Below are 13,370 nucleotides of genomic sequence, written 5' to 3'. Positions count from 1 at the left end.
AGGAGGAGGATGGATGGATGGATGGATGGATGGGTGGATGGATGGATGGATGGATGGACAGTTGAGTGGGTGGATGGATGTACGGATGAATGGATGAATGAATGGATGGATGGATGGACAGGTGAGTGGATGGATGGATGGATGGATGGATAAATGGAAGGAAGAATGGCTTAGACAGGATGCTGGACGGATGAATAATCTCAGTTGGCATCTCAACTTTCCCCCAAATCTCCCAAGTATAGAATCCTCAATTTGATTAATGGCACCCCAGTTCTCTCAGATACCCAGGCCTGAGACCTGTCCATATATCACTTCTCCTTCATCTCCCACAACCAAGCAGCTCTGAGACCTGATGATATTTCCTTGATGACTTTTCCTTTTGGCCCCAGTCCTTCATGACCTCACTCAAGCCCCCAGCTCGTCTCCAGGATGACTTCAGCTGTCTTTCTCTTTCCTTAAAGCTGACCCTGAAACAATGCCATCGACTTGACATGGCGTTCCTACCTCTTAACTCCAGTCAACAACCTTCGATGGCTCCTACTGCCTGGAGCTCCATGCTTCCTAATCCAGCTGAACCTCCCATTCATAGCCTCTCTCATTCCTCTCCCTTATGGACCCTCTACCATGCAGCTTGGCTGTGGCCCCAACATTCATCAAGCTTCCCCTCCTTTGCTCATGCTGTTCCTACCACTTGGACTGCCCTCCCTGCCACCTCCACCTGTGGCAACACCATCGTAGACTTCAACACACAGCTCAAGTGCTGCCTTCCCAATGAAACCTTCCCTAATCCCTTCAACTGGATGTAATCAAATAAGCCACTTCATCAAGACACATTTATTGAGCACCTACTATGTGCTCAACTGGCTGAAGGGCCCTAATGATGGCAGGGGGAGGATACAGGATGAGAAAGACACAATCTTTGCCCTCAAAGGCAGAGCCTACTTTTGAGCACACGCATGTGCACACAAGCACATACAGAATTCAATGGGGGAAAATAAAGGCAAAATCACATAACATTAATAGTTAATGCATATACAGCACTCACTGCGGCCAGGTACTGTTCTTTTTTTTTTTTTTTTAATGGAATCTTTTTTGAATGTTTATTTTTTTTTTGAGAGAGAGAGAGAGACAGTGAGAGTGGGGAAGGGGCAGAGGGAGACACAGAACCTGAAGGAGGCTCCAGGCTTGGAGCTGCCTGCACAGAGCCCAACGTGGGGAATCGAACTCACAAACCGTGAAATCATGACCTGAGCTGATGTCGGACAGTTCACCAACTGCGCCACCCAGGTGCTCCAGGCCAGGTGCTGTTCTAAGGGCTTTACCTTCGGTAACTCATTCAGTCCTCTCAATGAACCTGCAAGGTAGGTACAGATGAGGAAACTGAGGCCGAAGGTGGGGCAATTTCTCGAAGGTTAGCCAGCTAGTAAGAAACAGGGCAGGGATGGAACCTAGCAGTCCTGCTCCTGGATCTGTGTCCTCAACAGCTCACAGCAGTGTGGTGGAAACAGGGCCGTGGCTGGAGCGAGAAATCCGTGACAGGTGCACTCTGACCTCCCAGGCCTCCTGCCCTGCCGGAAGCCCCTCCTTTGCTGACCTAGTCCTCGGCCCTGCCAGCCCAGGCGAGAGGCTCCCTTGGGAAATGAAAACGGACGCAACGAGGGACCAGGGACCCAGTCTGCCACTGTGACACTGTAGGACCCTGGGCAAGTCCCCTTTTCCCCTGGGCCTCAGTTCTCCGTCTATTGGATGGGGTTGGGCCCATCCACCCCTAAAGGCCCTTTCAGCTCTAAAACGTGTAATCCTAAACACGGCTGCTTGGCTGATAGAAGACAGAAGCCCCGGGAGCCTCTTGGCTTCAGGGCCTGGCTGCATCTCCTAGGAGATCCCCGTTGTCCCTGAATACATCGCCGCAGCCCCGGTTCCTCGGGCCTCATGGGAGGCTGCAGTCCTATGTGTGGTCACCTGAATCTGTCCGGCTCGTCACTGCCCATCATCCTGTCTGCCCACTGACCTGGATCTATCTGCCTTGGCTACCCATCCATCAGCCTGCCTGGGCCCATCCACCTTGTGTTCCCCACCTGCCTGGCGTCTGTCACTCTGTCCATCACACACACACGCAGTCCACCTCCCCACCCGCCGGTCCCCTACTCTGCAAGCAGCGCAGTGACAATGAGAGATAGGGTGGGGCTTCTCCTTTTTCGCTCACAGAGAAGTCCGGTCTTAACATCAGAACCCACTTTCCAGGAGCCAAAGCAGTTCTCTCTGCCATCCAGCATCCTCTCCTTTCCCCGGGGACCCCCAACCCCCTCCTTGCTGGGCCCAAGGGCTTCTACTTGAAGAAACTGGTCAGGGTCACATGGCTTCTGCCAAAATTGTCCAAGTGGTCCCCAAGGAAATCACAGGACAAGAACGTGAAGATGTGTGTACAAGGATGTTCATCGCGGAATTGTTTGTAATCGCGAAGTGTTGGAAACAACCCAAATGTCCAACAGTGGGGGCTGGTTAAATGAATTATGGGCCAGCCACACAATGGAGAACCATGCAGCTCTTAAAAAATGATGATGTAGATGTATATTTATCGAAATGGCAAGACGCTCACAATATATTATAGAGTGAAAAAAGCAGGTTACAAAGGCATATGTATAAAGCAAGATGCCATTTTTATTTTTTAAAAATCTATATATGTCAAGAAGGATATGCACTGAAATGTTAGCCAAGTGGTGGTGGGATTATGGCTAATTAAAAATGCTTGCATATATAAAAAGACACACACACACACACACACACACACATGCATATGTAGTCACTCTGTATTGAAAACCACCAGCCCCACATTTGTCTATATCACCTTTGTCATAGCCTTTGTCTGTATCACCTCTCATGCTCTTTCCTACGGTCTTGTCGGGTAGGTTTATTAAAACCATTTTACAGAGGAAGAAACGGAGGCTCACTCAGCGAGTAAATGGCAGAGTCAGGCCATAAACTTGGCTTTCTCTGACTCCAGAGCCCATGCTCTACCTACTCAGCAGGTAGTTGTGTTTTCTCATTTTGTTTACCTGTAACTTGCCTGTTTAAACAAAGATAACATCTATTTACTTGGGTGGTAAAGAAATGGCAGAAGTTAACAAGACAAGGAAAAGACTACATACAGCGGGATGTCCTCAACCTCTGGGGTCTCTGGCAGCTTTTCGGCGGGCTTGCTCCCTCACCCCTCGACCTGTTTGTTCCTCCCTCCTCCACAAGTGCCTGTATATGAGGCAGGTGCAGCCTGCTGGGGAGGGAGCGGACAGCCGTGGGTAGGACTGGGCTTAGGTATTGCAATGCTGTGTGGCCTGAGGCCCCCTCCCCGAGGCCACATTGAACTCCGTGAGGGCAGGGAGGGCTTGTCTTGCGCCATAGGCTGCGCTGGATGCCAGGGAGACCAAAATGGAAAAGCCCAATGCCCCCTTTCGGGATCTTTTCATCCAGGGCCAGGTTTCTCAGCCTCCGCTCTATCAGCATCTTGGGCTGCATAATTCTTTGTTGGGGTGGGGGGGCTGTCCTGTGCATTGTAGGATGTTTAGCAGCACCCCTGGCCTGTACCCAAGGGATGCCAGTGGTAGTTTCCTATCCAGTGGTGACAAACAGAAATATCTCTAGACATTGCCAAACATCCCCGAAAGGCAAAATTACCCCTGGTTGAGAACCACAGATCTAGTGGATAATACAAAGAAGGCAATAAAAGAAAATCTGAACTGGTTGCTATTGGGCTCAGTATGAGTGGGAGTCTCTTGTGCCCGGATGGGTCAGAGGAGGCTTCCTGCGATGCACCTGCACCTTGAAATGCGAGGGTCCCTTCTTTTCATTCTACAGACTTATCCTGGGTGATCTCATCCATTCTGTGGGTCCAAAGATCTACTTCTGGATGGGCTCAATCTTTTCTGCACAAGTGCCTACTGGGCGTCCCCACTGCTCCCCCACATCCTGGAAGCTTCCCAGCCCTGTCCAATTCTACCCTGCCGGCCCCCAGCCTCCAGCAGTGCTGGACCCCGTCTTCCCCACAAACTGTTCTCCACCCAGCAGCAGGGCCAGCCTTCCGAAGGCACACCCCCCACCATGCCACTCCCCTGCTGAAAACCCTTCAGCGCCCCCATGGCTCCCAGGTGAAGTCCAGTCTCTCCTTGTGGCTTCTGAGACCCACAGGACCTGACTACTGTCCGCCTGGCTGGCCTCATTTCCTGTAGCTCCCACGCCCGCACCCCAAATTCTATTATGTTCCTCTTCAGGCAACTAAACTTGCCATTCTCCCCCAATCCCCCCTCTCCTCCGGGCCTTCGTACCCCTCGCCTCTTGGCCTGGAGCTTGCTTTGCCTGCCCCCATCCTCTGTCCCCTCCTTCATCCCCTGGATAGCTGCTAACCAACCTGCAGGTCTCTGCTTAACCACTTCTTCCTGGAAGCACCTGCCGCCCCGCCCCCTGCACACAATTGGCTCTTATCATGGCTTGTGAGAATTGCTTAATCGTCAGTCTCCTTTCTGGGACCACCAGACCCCCATTAGCTGGGATCCTGTCTATTTGCTCACGGGCGTACCTCGAGCATGTAGTACAATGCTTAGCACACAGTAAACACCTAATATGTATGCGTAAATAGATACTTTTAACTGGATAATGCATGGGTGGACAGTCAGACGGCAAGACGGGTAGGAGGATGAAGAGGTCCTGTTTGAGTTGGGTTTTTCGCGCTTTGAAAGATCTTCACGGGAAGGGCGTTCAGGTAGGCAGGTGTGGCTGAATGCGGGAGTGTCGGGTTGGAGGCACAGTAGGAGATAAAGGAGGGTGCAGACAGATTACAAGGACCTTGAATGTCACGGTGCAGAGTCTGGACTTAATTCAGTAGGCGATGGGGAGCCATGGAAGGGTTTTAATCAAACAAGTGACACGAACCCACCTGCGTTAGAGAAAGATCGCTCTGGCTGCGGCCGGAATTGCAGATCAGAGGCTGGGAGGCCAGGGAGGAGGCTGCCACAAGAGTTCAGGCAGAGCCAGTGAGGTCTGGGTCAGAGCAGGGATCGCGGGATGCACGGAAGGGGAGGAAGGGCAGAGACCAGAGTGCAGTGAAGCTACGGGCACGGGGCGCATGTTCTGATGCCCCGGCCGCACGCAGGGACCGGGCAGCCCCTTGAAGGATCCTGAGGTCAGAGGCAGATCCCGGCGATTCTGACAGAATTCCACTCTCCTCCAGGGGTGACAACGCCTGCAGGGGCGCAGGCAGGCAAAGTTACCCGCCGAGAAACAACCGTTCGGCCCCGAGGGGACCAAGACCACAAGTGGGGGGACCTAGTAACAATACTGCCTCGTTTATGGAGGATCCGGTGTGCCAGGCCCTGCCCGAGGTCCGTACACACGCATATTTCCTCTTCGTAACAACCCACGAGGCAGGCATGACTGTTTTTCTCCATCTCACAGGGAAGGAAACAGACTCCGAGAGGCAAAGTAATTTGCCCAAAGTCGCACAGCCAGAAAGTCACAAATCCAGGCTGGTCTGCCTCCCGTGGCCATGCTCTTATCTTGCACAATGGAGGGAGCTGGTAGCCAGTGGATGACTGGAGGCTGGTGGGTCTGATGAGGAAGCAAGAAGTTCCCAGCCTACTTGCAACGTGATAGTACGGAGCGACCTGCTGATGAGGCATGTGTTCAGACCCGGACTCACATATTCAGACATATTCAGAAAGGTGTGTCCCCATCGTGAGAGGACTGGGCTAAGGAGCGAGTTGCGCTTAACCTCCCCTTGGGCCGCCTTAGTGAGAATTAAAGAAAGGCATCTTCCTCTGGGGGCACGTAGCCTTACAGGCCCATGGCTGGTTAGGATAGGAAGGCTTTCTTGCAAATTAGGGAAAGATGTCCCTTTCTCCAGGAGGACATAGTCTGCCTTTAAGCACCTGATTTGTTGAGTGGAGCTTACAATGGATTTCCACCCCTATTCTCCTCCTGCATTGAGTGCCCTGGGACAGTCAACAACCTGCCCAACCGTACACGACAGCTACGCCTCCAACCACTCTGTCCTGTATCCATGTTCCAGCAGCCACTCTGTATCATCCTCAGTGAGAAACACTCCCTCCGGCAGATACACAGAGCTTGTCAGTCCTTGCCTCCTCCGTGGGAGAAAAGACAAAGTCTGATTATACCCACTGCCCTGATGAAAAAGTTGAGGTCAGAGACTGTCCTCATGGTGAAAAAAACCAACCAACCAACCAACCCACAACACAAGGCTTTCTTTACAGAGGCTTGTATCAAAACACAAGATTCCAGGAAGCAAAGCCTCTGCTCAAGAGCTCCATCTTAAGGGCACTGGAGGTGTCCAGGGAGGTAGAGGATATGCCCACCCTCACTGGGAACATGAGGCTTCTCTTCCTGAGCCTGGCCTGAGGCCTGGGTCTTCTCTCAGCCTGGCAGGAGTACATTCTGTCTTGTCCCTGATCCCTAGCGCCCTCTTTGGGTGAACTCTGGGGCAGGATGGGGAAGCCCCCAGTCCAAGCCACCTCCTTAGGGTCTCCTCTTTCCCAAGAATCACCTGCCTCTATCCTCAGCTCCCAACCCTTCCCAGGCCCCGCGGAGAGCCGGCTGCGGCCTGAGTTATATAAACAGAAATCATTCTCTCTCTCTCTTTGAATACCTGAGGCTGCATTTCCGAATGGAGCTTCCTAATGGAAGAAAAAAGAGGGGAAAAAAAAAAAAGAACAGAGAGAGGGCAGGAAATTTAATTGGCTGACTCCTATCACCCATGTGGTAGTTTGGTTGCTCCAAACTTTGCTAACCGGGTGAGACAGGCCCTCCTGGGGTCTCTGCCCACCCCCCACGCCCCCAGAGCTTTGCGATTCAGTGCTTCTGCAGAGGCCTCTGGAAAAGCAGAGAAATGACAAGGGGATCGGAAGTCCTGCCTCTAGGCACATTATTCCAGACCACCAGAACCCACCTGAAATCACACACTTTCTATCCAAGGGCTGTGACTTGCCTGGGGCCACAGGGCTCCTTTAGGGAGGGAGCTATGCCCTCCTCCCGTGTCTGCTGTTAGGCTTCTCCCCCAAAGGCATTTATTTCAACAGCTTTCCCTGGGCACTGGGGGTCTAACTTTAACATCTCTTACATTTAAGCGCGTATCTTCTTGTTCTGCTTGCAATTCAAAGGCAAGAAACTGCTCCATTCACCGCCCCCCTTCCAAAGACCTGCCCCAAATATAAGGTAAGCTGGTGAGGCCTGGAAGTCAGGATTCCTGGGTCCCCATTCTGGCTCTGGATGGAGCTTGCTGTATGACCCAGGCCTCTGTCTGCAACACTTTGAAATGGGAAAGAGGGGGGCCCAGGTGGCTGCTAAAGTGCTCACAGTCAGGAATAGAGGAAGGTGGGGGTTTCTCGTCTCCAGGAGTCAGCTGAGAGGGCCCCCGAGGAGGGGCAGCTGCCCCTTGGCTGAGAGAGACCTGGATGGCTTTGCAAAGTACCTTCCCCAGAGGCACTGGCAGGGATGGTCTCAGAAGGGCACACTGACATGTTCAGGAAGCAGCGTTTAAATGTTGACAATGGCCTTCCCTTACAGAAGGAATGGAAGAGGGGCATCCCAGACACCGGGGAAGGGGGAAGGGTAGGGGTGGAGCGGAGAGGTAGCTGGGGCAGGCGGGGGGGGGGGGGTACCTAAGAGGTGACCACCACAGAGAAAAACTGGGGCACGCAGGTTGGAAGACGGGCCGAAGAGATGGTCACAGATGAGCAAAGACCAAGGATGGCATTATAGGTGTAGAGGCCAAGTTCCAAAAAGGGCTATAGGATAGGGGTAATTAGGGGGACAGAGTGGGCACTGATGGACAAGTATAGGGGGTACTAATGAGGAACAGAGGGGCACGACGGTTAGGGAGGAGTCTATGGGTTCCAAAGCCATGGCCATGCTGATATCAGGCAGTGGCACTGAACACAGAGGGAGAGGATGAGATCCAGAGCTCCGCAGGAGGGGCCAACAGGGCTGGCAGCAGGCAAAGTCCTCAAATGAGCCTCTGCCTGTGCTGTGCACCTTGGCCGGCCCCAGGGACCCAGAGAGAGCTGGCATCAGACCCAAGGAAAACGGAGTTGGCATGCGCAACCTCTGGCCAGGCCTGGAGGGGTGGGAGGGAAGACTGCGAAGGAAGAACCCTCCCCAGAAGCACGAGCGTTGGAAGCCTTGGCAGGCTTCAAACTGCGGCTTCTCTGCCCGCCACCAGGGGGTGCCCCTGCAGCTCGGGGAGACCTCGGGGGACACCGGGTTAGCTCCTCCCGCCGCAGCCGGGCCTGGAGGTCTCCAGCCGCGCCCCGGCTGGGGCAGGGGCCCGAGAGTGCCAGAGAAGAGGCAGAGGGGAGGTCAAGTCTCGAGGTACTAGCGAGACGGGTCCGGGCCGTGCCCACCGCGGGCCGCCGGGCACCCAGCGCACCCACACAATCCACAACTCCCCCTGCAGCGCCCCGGCCCCCGAGGGTCAGTCCCAGTGGCGCTCCCTTTGGACGTGAGGCCGTCGGGCCCTATCTTTCTCCCACGGAGGGGGCAGTGTTCCCGGAGCCGGGTCCTAGGGAAGAGGGCAGCGCTGTCCCTCGCTCACGGCGGGTCCGCGGGCCGGTCCGACGGCCCGAGGGCAGCGGGGTCGCGCTGCTGCGGCTCGCGAGGGTCCCCTTGGGCCGGCTGCCCCCTCCCCACGAGGTGGCCGCAGCCGTGCGTGTCGCCGCGCCTCGAGTCCGCCTCTGGGCGCCCCCGGACGCGGCACGACCTCGCGCGCGCACACACACACACACGCGCACACACACACACACACACACACACACACCGCGCGCTCACGCTCGTGCCGTGCGGTATTTCCCGGCCTCGAACCCCGCCTCTGGGAGGGGCCCGGCAGCCGAGCCCCCGCGGCAGGGGGTGGGGGCGCGGGGAACGCCTGGGTCCCGCCCCCCCCCCCCACCCCGGGTAGAGACCCCGCGCCCCCTCCGCAGCCCCTCTCGGCGCGTCCGCTCGGCCCCCGGCGCTGCCAGCCCGAGGCCCGCGGGGGTCCCCGCGGCTCCCGGCGCGCGGCGGGAGGGGCGCGGGGCGGAGTGGGGGGAGACGGGGGGCCGCGGGCTCCGGGCCGAGAGGCGGCTCGGCTCCGCGCCGGGGAAAGTTTGGACGTGGGAAACTCCCTCCCGCCCGCCCCGCCGAGAGGAGGGGGCGCGCGGGGGCCGGGCGCGGGCACCCGGGCTCCCCCTGCGGCGGGAGGCTCGCCCCCCGCGCCGCCCGCCCGGCCGCTCTCCCGCCGGCCGGGGGGTGCTCCCTCCCGGCCGGGCAGCCTCCCCTCGGCGGCGATCCGGCCGCCCCTCCCGCGGCACCCCGCGCCCTTACCTCGGGGAGCGGCCCGGGGCTGCCCCCGGTCCTGCCGCCTCGGGACGCTGCGTGGGGCGGGCGAGCCGGCGCGGGCGGGCGGGCGAGTCCGGAGCCCGGCGGCCGCCCGGAGGAGCCGGAGGGAGAGCGGGCGCGAGAGGGGGAGCCGCGGCGGCGTGTGCGCGCGTGTGTGTGTGTGTGTGTGTGTGTGTGAGCGAGAGAGCGAGGGAGCGAGGGAGTGAGCGAGCGGGAGCGAGGGAGTGTGCGTGTCTGACTAGGGGGGAAGTGTGCAAGGGACGGATCCCTTCCTTCCTCCCGCAGCCTCTGGTGGAGACTCGGAGAATGCAGCGCCCGCCGGGCAGGAGCGCCGCGCCGCAGGCGGCCGCCGGGCCCGGACCCCGCAGCCCGGGAGCCCCGGCCCCCGCCCCCAACCCCCCACCTGCCCCCCCCCCCCCGCCCCGGTCGCGCCCCTCCCCCGCCGGGAGGGGCCGGCCTCTCCAGCGCCGGGGCGGCCCAGACCCAGGAAACCCCCGGGGGGCGGCGCCCCTCCTTCCTTCAGCGCCAGATCCGCGCGAAGGGAGCGCCCCCCGGAGGGGGACCGTCTCCCTCCCCGCCTGGCGGCTCCAGGGAGGCCCCGGTTTGAGACCCGACCCTTCGCCACCACCTGACTTTCCTGCGTCTAGGGTTCCCCACTTCCCTCCCACTCCTCTGGGAGCCCGGCTTCAGAGGAGAGGGGGCGCAGGCGAGTGTGGGGCCTGGAGGCTTCTCCAGGGGCCGCCCGGGCTGGCCGCCCAGAAGGGCCCCTGCACCGAGCTGCCGGTTTCAGATGCAACCACGGCGCTTTGAGGTGGACAGAGGCCGGGGTCCAGTCCCCGGGGAGGTGCTAGGTCACCTGTCCCAGGAAGTGCACTGAGGCTTTTCGTCTCGGGGTGGGTGGGGGCATGCCGGACATCCCTGCAACCAACAAAGTAAGCAGGCAAGACGGCCCGGTCCTAAGTTTGGCGCCCCCTTGGCCCCCAGAGGCCCCGCATCACCACCCCCACCTTCCCCGCTGCCCAGGAACACCAAGCAGGCCGGATTTTCCATTCTCCTGAAACTCAGTCCTCCGCGGCCTGAGGCCCTTCCTGCCCCGCCCAGCTTCTTTCTCCCGGCTGCAAGGGCTCCCCCTTCGGTCCCATCTCTCTAAGGTGCAGCCTCATTGAAGAGACCCCCACCCCCACCCCACCCCTTAGTTCTCAGTTTGAACTTGTTTCAGTAGGAGGTAGGCTAGGACCGGGGACTTCCGCAGACCCACCTTGTGTCTTGGGTTGGGGGACCCCTAAGGGCCGTTGGATAGGTGGGTGAAGGGTAAGGGGGGGACATGACCACCATCTACCTCTGTCCTGCCACGTGGTCACTGACCAGACACATAAGATGTCTCATCAGCTGCTGAAGTTCCAGGCAAAGAGGAAGCAGGACCGGCCAGCCCCCACCCCCACCCCCGTGGGTCCCAGCACCCCAGGCTCCACCTCACTCCCATCCTCCTCCCATCCCCACTCTCTTCCCTAATTTTCATCTCCCTCTCCTCGCCTCTTCCCTGGTGACTGGAATCTCCTCTCCCTCTGGCTACCCCTCCCTCTAAACTCCAGCACACTTTTATTTATTTTGAGATTTATTCTCCTTCGTGCCAGCCTGTTCCCTCCCCTAAGTCCTTCTCTCCGTTTATTCCCCTTCACTGATCTCTCCCAGCCCTGCTTTGTTTGGCTCTCCTTCTCCCCGTCTCTCTCCCCTCTATTCTTAGCCTCCACTCTTTCATGCTTTCAGAGACCGGAGGCCGGCCCCTTCCAGATGCATTTCCTCACTTTCTGTTCTCTTTCCCCTCCAACTCGGTTTTACCATTTGCTTCAGCTGTCCTTTCTCCCTCCCTCCCCCTCTGGCCCCTGCCTGGGGTGCGTGTTTGTGTGCACTCATCCAGGGTGTCAGACCTACTGAATCATCAGCAAGTTGTTCTGGGCTGGGACACTGTTGCTTTCACATCTGCATACACACAGTAGGTGCTCAATAAATACTCACACACCTTTCCTTTGATCTCACTCTCTTGTCTTCTCCCCAACTCGTGATGAGGTCTCTCGCAGCTTTCCCTCTCTCGGAGGCCCCTTCTTCTCAGACTCACTTCCACCGCCAACCTGAGTGCCCACACCACACCGTGCCGGGCACCATGTGAGGCCCTGGGCACACATTGGGGTCAGCGTCAGCGATTACTGAACCCTTGCTGTGGGCCATGATTTTGCCGTTAGGTCCTCACAGCGGATTCCAGTACGAGCCCTCCTTTACGGGTGAGGAAACTGAGGGAAATTAAGGCACGGAGAAGCTCGAAAAGTTGCCCAAGGTCACACAAGTAGTTTGTGGCCGAGGCCGGGTTCAAACTGAGGCAGGCTGGGGCCCGAGGCCTGCAATGAACTGGCACTATTAACGTTTGGGGTCAGGAAAATTCTTCGTGGTGGGGGCTGTCCTGTGCATGGTCCGGAGTTTCGTGGCGTCTCTGGCCTCTACCCACTAGACGCCAGTGGTGTGCCCCTCACCCTCATGACAACCCAAACTGTGTCCGGACATTGTCAAATGTGCCCCGGGGGCAAAATCCCTCCTAGTTGAGGGCCACTGCTCTAGTCTGATCACCTTAATAGCAGGGCCAGCTCCAGGGCACTTGGAGAATCAGAACAGGTGGGGGGGGGGCGGCGGTTGGATGCAGGGGCGGGGTCAGGCCACTGTCAGCCTTGTCCACACTTGCTCACGGGCCTCACTTCTCTGTCCTCACCTCGGCCTGCGTCTGTCTCCTTGTTCATCTATGTCTGTCTGCTGTCTTCTTACGTGCTGACCACCGTCTCCCCCCTTCTCAGCACCCTCCACCTCGGTCTCTGTCCCCTTCCTCCAACAGCCTTCTTTTCTGGGTCTTTCTGACTCTTTCTGTCTCCTTATTGGTCTTTTTCTACCTGTCCCTCTATTCTCTCTGGCTGTTTTTCTTTTCTTTCTCTCTCTCTCTCTCTCTCTCTCTCTCTCTCTCTCTCTCCCCTGCCCCCCCCCCCCCCCGGCCGGCCTTGGCTCTCTGTGTGTCTTTCTCCATCCCTTTCCTTTGCTTTCTGATCACCTCGGCCCCTCAGCCTCTGTCTCCCCTTTGCTGGGCCTGCTGTGGCTCTCTCCCTCCCCATCCTCCTGTCCCAGCCCTCTGCTCTCTCATTCAGCCCCTTCTCTTTCCTTCCTTCTCTCCCTCACTCCTAACCCCCCCTCCTTTCCTTCTTCCTTCCCTCCCTTCTTCCCTTCCCATCTCCCTTCTTCCTTCGTCCCCCGCCCTCCCTCCTTCCTCCTCCTCCCCCTCCCTCCTCCTCCCCCTCCCCTTGTCTGTGGGAGCTGGAAGTTAAAAGCTTTTCCGAACTTGCTCTCCAGTCGCTGTTCCCGGCGCCTTTCATCTCGCCAGCACATTTGTAAAACTGCGCAGACTGAAGGGCCGTGACATGAACAACCAAAGAAATGTCAGCGCGGGGACTGGGACCGCCTGCCCGCCGGGGACGGTGTGTGGGGGGGGCGCGTGCAGTCAGGGCGCACCCCAGCTCTGCCCGGGAAGGGACGGGGACCGGGATGGGATTGGAGGGCCCCCTGCCACCCCTTCGAGGCCCCCCCCCCCCCGCATTCCGCGCCTCTGCGGAGCCCGGCTTCCAGGCGGAGGGGGGCGGCACACCCTGTGGAGGAGGGGGGAGCCCTGCGGGGCAACCACAAGCGCCCCGTCGCCACCGCCACCGCCGCGCCGTGTTCACCGCGCAGCCAGGTTGTCTGGGTTCAAATCCCATCACCCCACTCACCAGCGGGGTCGCCCTGGGCAAGTGAGTTCGCCTCTCCACGGCTCAGCATCCTCCTCGCCGCTCCGGCAAAGGGCCGGGTGAAGCCTGCACGAGCAGATCCGTGTCAGACACTTAGAGCAAGTGTTTGCTGTAATTAATAACAGCTAGCGGGATTATTAGCGCCCTGCTCCAGATGGGGAGACCCAGGGTTAGAGG

This window comes from Prionailurus viverrinus, chromosome A3 (genome assembly GCF_022837055.1).
Source record: "Prionailurus viverrinus isolate Anna chromosome A3, UM_Priviv_1.0, whole genome shotgun sequence".
Lineage (NCBI taxonomy): Eukaryota > Metazoa > Chordata > Mammalia > Carnivora > Felidae > Prionailurus > Prionailurus viverrinus.
This window is presented reverse-complemented; position numbering follows the sequence as displayed.